The 7,872-nt window shown below is 47.2% G+C and overlaps 1 protein-coding gene across 6 annotated transcripts in view; it reads right to left on the reverse strand.

Moving 5' to 3' along the window:
• Nucleotides 1-7,872, reverse strand: part of LOC106570966 (nuclear receptor subfamily 6 group A member 1-A) — a 188,202-nt gene that overhangs the window by 87,661 nt on the left and 92,669 nt on the right. The window lies entirely within an intron of this gene.

Raw genomic sequence — 7,872 nt, forward strand, 5'->3', positions numbered from 1 at the left:
CAGGGGGTAAAGGCATAAAGAACACGTCTTGTGGCTTTGACCAGACTTCTACAGAGAGACAAGCAACGCTCACACACACAAACACCACGTGCGCAATCAGGGCAGCACGCAAACATACAATCACCAGTATGAGCAACCAAAAATACATTTATGTTTGTATAATATTATCCATATGACACACACACACACACACACACACACACACACACACACACACACACACACACACAGCTAGTTATAGATCGGGACAGTGTGACCAGAGGGGTTTAGCAGGCTTCAGTTGGAGTGTCACTGGACATCAGTGTTCATGCCAGGGAGAGCCTAGAAGAGCCAGTAGGCATGTAGAGAGAGAAATAGAATGATGAGAGAGGAAGGGGGAGAGAGAAATAGAGTTAAGAAAGAGGGCGAGAAAGAAAGAAAGAGAGGGAGGGAGAAGTGGGAAATAGAGGGAGAATAAAGAAAAAATAAAGGAAGGGACTAGAAGATAGAGCTGTAAAGGAAGGGCCTAGAAGATAGAGCTGTAAAGGAAGGGACTAGAAGATAGAGCTGTAAAGGAAGGGACTAGAAGATAGAGCTGTAAAGGAAGGGACTAGAAGATAGAGCTGTAAAGGAAGGGACTAGAAGATAGAGCTGTAAAGGAAGGGACTAGAAGATAGAGCTGTAAAGGAAGGGACTAGAAGATAGAGCTGTAAAGGAAGGGACTAGAAGATAGAGCTGTAAAGGAAGGGACTAGAAGATAGAGCTGTAAAGGAAGGGACTAGAAGATAGAGCTGTAAAGGAAGGGACTAGAAGATAGAGCTGTAAAGGAAGGGACTAGAAGATAGAGCTGTAAAGGAAGGGACTAGAAGATAGAGCTGTAAAGGAAGGGACTAGAAGATAGAGCTGTAAAGGAAGGGACTAGAAGATAGAGCTGTAAAGGAAGGGACTAGAAGATACAGATGTAAATGAAGGGACTTGAGAGAAAGAAAGAAAGAAAGAGAGGGAGGGAGAAGTGGGAAATAGAGGGAGAATAAAGAAAAAATAAAGGAAGGGACTAGAAGATAGAGCTGTAAAGGAAGGGCCTAGAAGATAGAGCTGTAAAGGAAGGGACTAGAAGATACAGATGTAAATGAAGGGACTTGAGAGGCAGGGATAAAGAGAGATAAAGAGATAAAGAGTAATAAAGAGGAATGAAAACAAAGGTATTGAAGGGAGAGAGAGAGAGAGAGAGAGAGAGAAGCCACCTGTCAGCCATATTGGCACTCACCAGAGGAATGAATGGAATTCTACAGTATTTCAATTACATGTATTTAAGTATTTTTGTGTTGTAGTGGGGACATGTCAATGTGTAGTTTTTATGCATGCATAATCTATGAGCAGAATAACCGTTTTACCTCAATTAGACACAAAATCCCTATTTTGAAAGCGACTTTTCTTAAAACTGTGCAATTCGAGTTCTAGCCAATGAGCTTCAGTCCCTCGGATTTGAGTGACAGCTAACAAGAAGCCTACCCAGCGTTTTCCAATGAGGTTGCAGGGTGGGCCCAACAGCTGAGTGGACACAGCAGAGAGAGAGCAATGACATGGTGCACATATCTGAACATACAGTATATGATGTAGTACGCAACTTTCGGGAACCACTTTTGGCTCGTGAGTGCTACTTTCAGAACTACTGGCTAAAAAGTATACGAAACTACCAGAAAATCTCGAAGTTTTTATACATTTTTCATTTATTTATTTTTTATGTTTAGCTCACATAATATAATTTAAAAGTATGCATTAAGGTGTCTGTAATAGAATAACCTTGGCGAAAACAAATGTAGACATTAATACATGCATTTCTATAGCTTTTTTCTATAGCATTTCTATAATATTTTTTACAATGTTGGGGGAGTGGCAAGATGGAGGCACGGTGGATTCAAAACACCGCCCCCTGTCAGTTATCTAGTGAACATATAAATCATTGGCTGCAACCCAAGAGGCTTTTAAAGAGAAGCAGGTCGCATTAAATCTGGTGGCAGCGGTGGGATCCAGTAGATCACCTCCATCTACTAGCAGTGAGGACTGGTGCACTGGAATTACTGTCTGCCAATGAATACCAATATATCACCAATTCTATCCATTAGAATGAATAGTAATCTATTAATTACCCCCATCACTGCTCTCTGTCTTTAATCACTAACGTATCTACTAATTTAATCTACTTCAACAGAGGGATGGGTGACCCTCCCCTTCATTCCTCTTTCATCCCTCTATCCCCTGCATTTCTCACCCTCTTGCTCTCTCTCTCCTTCACTCGAAGTCACTCAGGGTGGGCTGTGGCCTCAGCAGGTGGAGAGAGAGGGAACAAGGAAGGATGGAGTGAAGGGTGAAGGGAAGGAGGGAGGGAGGGAGATGGCCGCAGCCATGCCGTTAACTGGGAACATGTGGCTTTCATTTGGGGCTGGGAGTGGCTGCTGCCAAGAGCGAGGGAGGAGAAAATGAGAGTACGAATGATCTGTCGCAGACTCTCTCCCTCCAGCCTATTAAACTTGCTCCCCTCAACACAAAAAAACAGAAGGATAAAAGAACACCTAGCTAATACCAGCCAACCCGGCAAAATCCTCCAGTCTTAGTTGAAGAGCCCTGGAGGCGCCGGCGCGAGCCCCAAGATAGCCTCTGACACACCCTCTCCACTTCCCTCCCTCCCCTCATCTGGAAGCAGTTCCCACTCTCCCTCCAGCCACTGAGCCATATATCACCCACTAATCTATCATCTGATCTCAGACCTGGCGCAACTCCTCTCCTTCTCACCCCTGTTACATATCCCAGGTCATTTTTTATTTCCCTCCTCCCCTTCATGTGTGGCTTCCTCTGCCCATGATTGAATGGCTGTTGAGCAGACAGGACCGTTTTATAAGCCGGGCCTGTGACAGAACCAAGTGCCGTTGAAGAGAAGAAAGAGAGTGTTAAAGTCTCTCTCTCTGGAAGGTCAAACCAGGCCAGCAATTTTAAAGTATCCAATGGGTTAAGACAGAATCACACTGGGTCATCAGTAAGGATCAGACAATGAATTATACTAGTGAAGAAGAAAATGAGACAGAAATCACATCATTGTATCTAAATCTATGGTTCAACAGGTTCAAATGGTGTCTCGTGAGGTTCTCCCGGTCTCGCACTCTCTTTTCAATCCATCTCCCGGTCTCGCACTCTCTTTTCAATCCATCTCCCGGTCTCCCCACCTCTCTTTTCAATCCATCTCCCGGTCTCGCACTCTCTTTTCAATCCATCTTCCGGTCTCGCACTCTCTTTTCAATCCATCTCCCGGTCTCGCACTCTCTTTTCAATCCATCTCCCGGTCTCCCCACCTCTCTTTTCAATCCATCTCCCGGTCTCCCCACCTCTCTTTTCAATCCATCTCCCGGTCTCGCACTCTCTTTTCAATCCATCTCCCGGTCTCGCACTCTCTTTTCAATCCATCTCCCGGTCTCGCACTCTCTTTTCAATCCATCTCCCGGTCTCCCCACCTCTCTTTTCAATCCATCTTCCGGTCTCCCCACCTCTCTCGTCCCCCACCCTCTCCATCTCACAAGACCTCTCTCGCCCCCCACCCTCTCCATCTCACAAGACCTCTCTCGTCCCCCACCCTCTCCATCTCACAAGACCTCTCTCGCCCCCCACCCTCTCCATCTCACAAGACCTCTCTCGCCCCCCACCCTCTCCATCTCACAAGACCTCTCTCGCCCCCCACCCTCTCCATCTCACAAGACCTCTCTCGCCCCCCACCCTCTCCATCTCACAAGACCTCTCTCGCCCCCCACCCTCTCCATGTCACAAGACCTCTCTCGCCCCCCACCCTCTCCATGTCACAAGACCTCTCTCGCCCCCCACCCTCTCCATCTCACAAAACCTCTCTCGCCCCCACCCTCACCATCTAACAAGACCTCTCTCGCCCCCCACCCTCTCCATCTCACAAGACCTCTCTCGCCCCCCACCCTCTCCATGTCACAAGACCTCTCTCGCCCCCCACCCTCTCCATCTCACAAAACCTCTCGCCCCCACCCTCTCCATCTCACAAAACCTCTCTCGCCCCCACCCTCACCATCTAACAAGACCTCTCTCGCCCCCACCCTCTCCATCTCACAAGACCTCTCTCGCCCCCCACCCTCTCCATGTCACAAGACCTCTCTCGCCCCCCACCCTCTCCATCTCACAAGACCTCTCTCGCCCCCCACCCTCTCCATCTCACAAAACCTCTCTCGCCCCCCACCCTCTCCATCTCACAAGACCTCTCTCGCCCCCCACCCTCTCCATCTCACAAAACCTCTCTTGCCCCAACCTCTCTCTCACAAGACCTCTCTCGCCCCCCACCCTCTCCATCTCACAAAACCTCTCTCGCCCCCCACCCTCTCCATGTCACAAGACCTCTCTCGCCCCCCACCCTCTCCATCTCACAAAACCTCTCTCGCCCCCACCCTCTCCATCTCACAAAACCTCTCTCGCCCCCCACCCTCACCATCTAACAAGACCTCTCTCGCCCCCCACCCTCTCCATCTCACAAGACCTCTCTCGCCCCCCACCCTCTCCATGTCACAAGACCTCTCTCGCCCCCCACCCTCTCCATCTCACAAAACCTCTCGCCCCCACCCTCTCCATCTCACAAAACCTCTCTCGCCCCCACCCTCACCATCTAACAAGACCTCTCTCGCCCCCACCCTCTCCATCTCACAAGACCTCTCTCGCCCCCCACCCTCTCCATGTCACAAGACCTCTCTCGCCCCCCACCCTCTCCATCTCACAAGACCTCTCTCGCCCCCCACCCTCTCCATCTCACAAAACCTCTCTCGCCCCCCACCCTCTCCATCTCACAAGACCTCTCTCGCCCCCCACCCTCTCCATCTCACAAAACCTCTCTTGCCCCAACCTCTCTCTCACAAGACCTCTCTCGCCCCCCACCCTCTCCATCTCACAAAACCTCTCTCGCCCCCAACCTCTCCATCTCACAAGACCTCTCTCGCCCCCCACCCTCTCCATGTCACAAGACCTCTCTCGCCCCCCACCCTCTCCATCTCACAAAACCTCTCTCGCCCCAACCTCTCCATCTCAAAGCCACTCCCTCTATGTCTCACTCACATACTCACAGATATACTTCCATACAGAGTATGAATCCACTCTAACCCGACAGAGCATCAATCCACTCAGATTCAGAAAAGTTAAAGTAAGTTACTTCCAGCAGGCAGAAATGGAGAATGGGTGGAATACATGGAAAATGGAGAATGGGTGGAATACATGGAAAATGGAGACTCAAAATATGGTCATTGTTGGGTTATGCTGCAGCTGGGGTAGATTGTGGCGAGATGTTGTTTTGCAGGACTGGGACAATTTGTTATGCCAAACTCTACAGGGGAGCTGGCTAGTGTCTAACCTCTGCATCCTGCTAACTCAGGAGGCAGAGTTGTCTGTCGCGTTCAGAAAGCATGAAATTATATACAAACATTACACGGTAGGCATCGTTTGACAGAGTCAATGAAATAAGGAAAGAGAAAGAACTAAGAGAAAATGAACAGGGGAAAATGCCCCTTCACTGTTCTATAGTGGGTTTGATAACAGTCAGCTCTTTCTCCAAATGTGGGTTTTCCCTAATGTTGAAATAAAACTAAATGAAGTATGCCATCGTTACCGTAGCATTAAATATGGAGTGTGACCTTGTTCTAAACAGCGGCTGCTTCTCGCTCTACATAACAATATTCATTTGACACAGCAAAACCTGCACAAACCTCTTTCTCCCCTCCACAGATAACCCAACATTGAGAATTCTTTCAATTAGCAAATTAACTACTTGTTTATAAGATGATAATAATGTTGATAAGATAATAAGGTTTAAAGATAATAAGATTAACTTTATTGTCCTGGAAGGGAAATTTGTCATGGACATTCCAGTTTTACGCAGGCTACCAATCACACACATTCGACAATGGTGTCTCATTTCTTCTGAGCACATTCTAATTGTTTCTTCGTTTCCTCCCCTATCGTCCTCTCTTGACTTTCCTGTGACATAGAAATAGAGGGAAGGACTTGGAGGAGCAAATGTATGGACAAAGTTGTTTCATTAGTGATTTTCACTTGGTTAAGTAGAGAACGCTTGTAGCTAATTTCACAGCGCAGTTCACATGACATGATGTGATCTAGGCTAAGTAACACCAGCATCAGAGTATTTGACCCCCCAACCCTCGGGTCAAACGCCTGGTTTCTTTAGACTGCTGAACTCAATGACCCAAAGCACAGGACCTCACAGAGGTGTTTCCTTGCTATGCCTGATAAAAGTTGAGAAATTCTTCAAAACAAAAAAAAACAAAAAATGTGTGGAGGGAAATATTGACAAAATCACCCGTTACAAATCTGCATAAAGTAAAGTATTAAACACACAAAACTGCTTAAATTCTCTAATTATGACAGAATCTCCTCTGATGTCCGTACCATGTGTTGTTTGTGTTTCGGGACAATGATCGTGTTTGTTACCATTTCATTCATCATGGATTTAAAACAGTAATTCCTCAGATTCCCCAGAGGCAGCTGATAAAAACCTGTTCAAAGATGATTAACATGACTTTAAAAGCGATTGATTTGGTTTATCCGAAGCATTGAGGGATTACCGTCCTATCCTCTCATCAACCTGACATCTCTCCTAGGCTTCTGTCAATTTCTTTCCCTCTCTTTTAGCCACTGTCCCCTCCATCCCTCTTTAAGCCATTTCCTTTGCTCTCGATTCAACTTCTTGTCCCTCCATATCTTCTCTCTATATCCTGTCCTCTCTCACTCCTCTCCTTTTCTCTCCCTGTCCTCTCCTCGCTCTGTCCTGTCCTCGCTCCATCTTGTCCTCACTTAGTTATAAGATCTGATCATGGCATGCCATTGCAGAGCAACGAGCTGAGAGAGACGTCTTATTCAGGTCTCTCTGATGGGATCAAGTGTGAAAAAGAGCATTTGGCACCCATCTCTGCCTCCGGCCAAGGCACTGGGATGGCGCTAGAGCTAGAGCTAGAGATAGGAAGTGAAGCCGCCCTGAACAGACATGATAAGTCAAGCACACAAAGGGCCTAGTTCAATCCCATGTGGCACGTCAGAAAGCGCATCGCTCTGCATAGACACCTCATTAAAGTCGAGAACCGTGTTCTGCCCCAGCATTCTATTTCTATGCTATTTCTACACAAACTGACTCGGCAGTTGCAACATTGAACAGCGGAGCCGAGTGGCCAGGCGTTAGAGTAGGAACAGAATGGCGTGGAACAGCCCAGAATGCCATGACAGCACAATCCCGCCGTCACATGCCGTTAGCCTCAGCGTGACTAACAAGCAACTTGAGCAACGCTGTCAAATTAATATAACACTCCTCAAACACGCATCTTGTGTTGCTGCAGTCATACGCAAGCATGCACTCTGCTCATTTACAATGCTGGCAATGAGGAGACCATCAAACAAACACAATTTTGCATTCTCTCAAGGTGTCCTCTGCAAATAATTCATCTTATAAATGTGTCTATAGACAAAAAGTGAATTATGAAAAGAAATCACTTACGTATGACTCTGTACGAGTCCGCACTTTGAGTAGACCGGAACTAATGCGAGCGTGAAATATAAAATTACAATTATACTGGTGTCAAATACCAAGATGTGTTTGTTTCCCGTACGTTCTACCCCACAAACAGGTATGAAACTCATATTCACTGACATAACAAATGAATTGCAGACCGTATGTATGGCATCACACAGCTCACCAACACTATTGTGAGAGTCTCGTATGCTCGGCAAACAGACGTCAAGCCTTTTCCCTGAGCGCTGAGGCTGCAGTTGAGGTCTTTACTTCTATTGTTTGTGTGTGTGTGTGTGTGTGTGTGTGTGTGTGTGTCCGTGCCC

The sequence above is a fragment of the Salmo salar genome, chromosome 01 (assembly GCF_965601325.2).
Source record: "Salmo salar chromosome 01, fSalSal1, whole genome shotgun sequence".
NCBI lineage: Eukaryota > Metazoa > Chordata > Actinopteri > Salmoniformes > Salmonidae > Salmo > Salmo salar.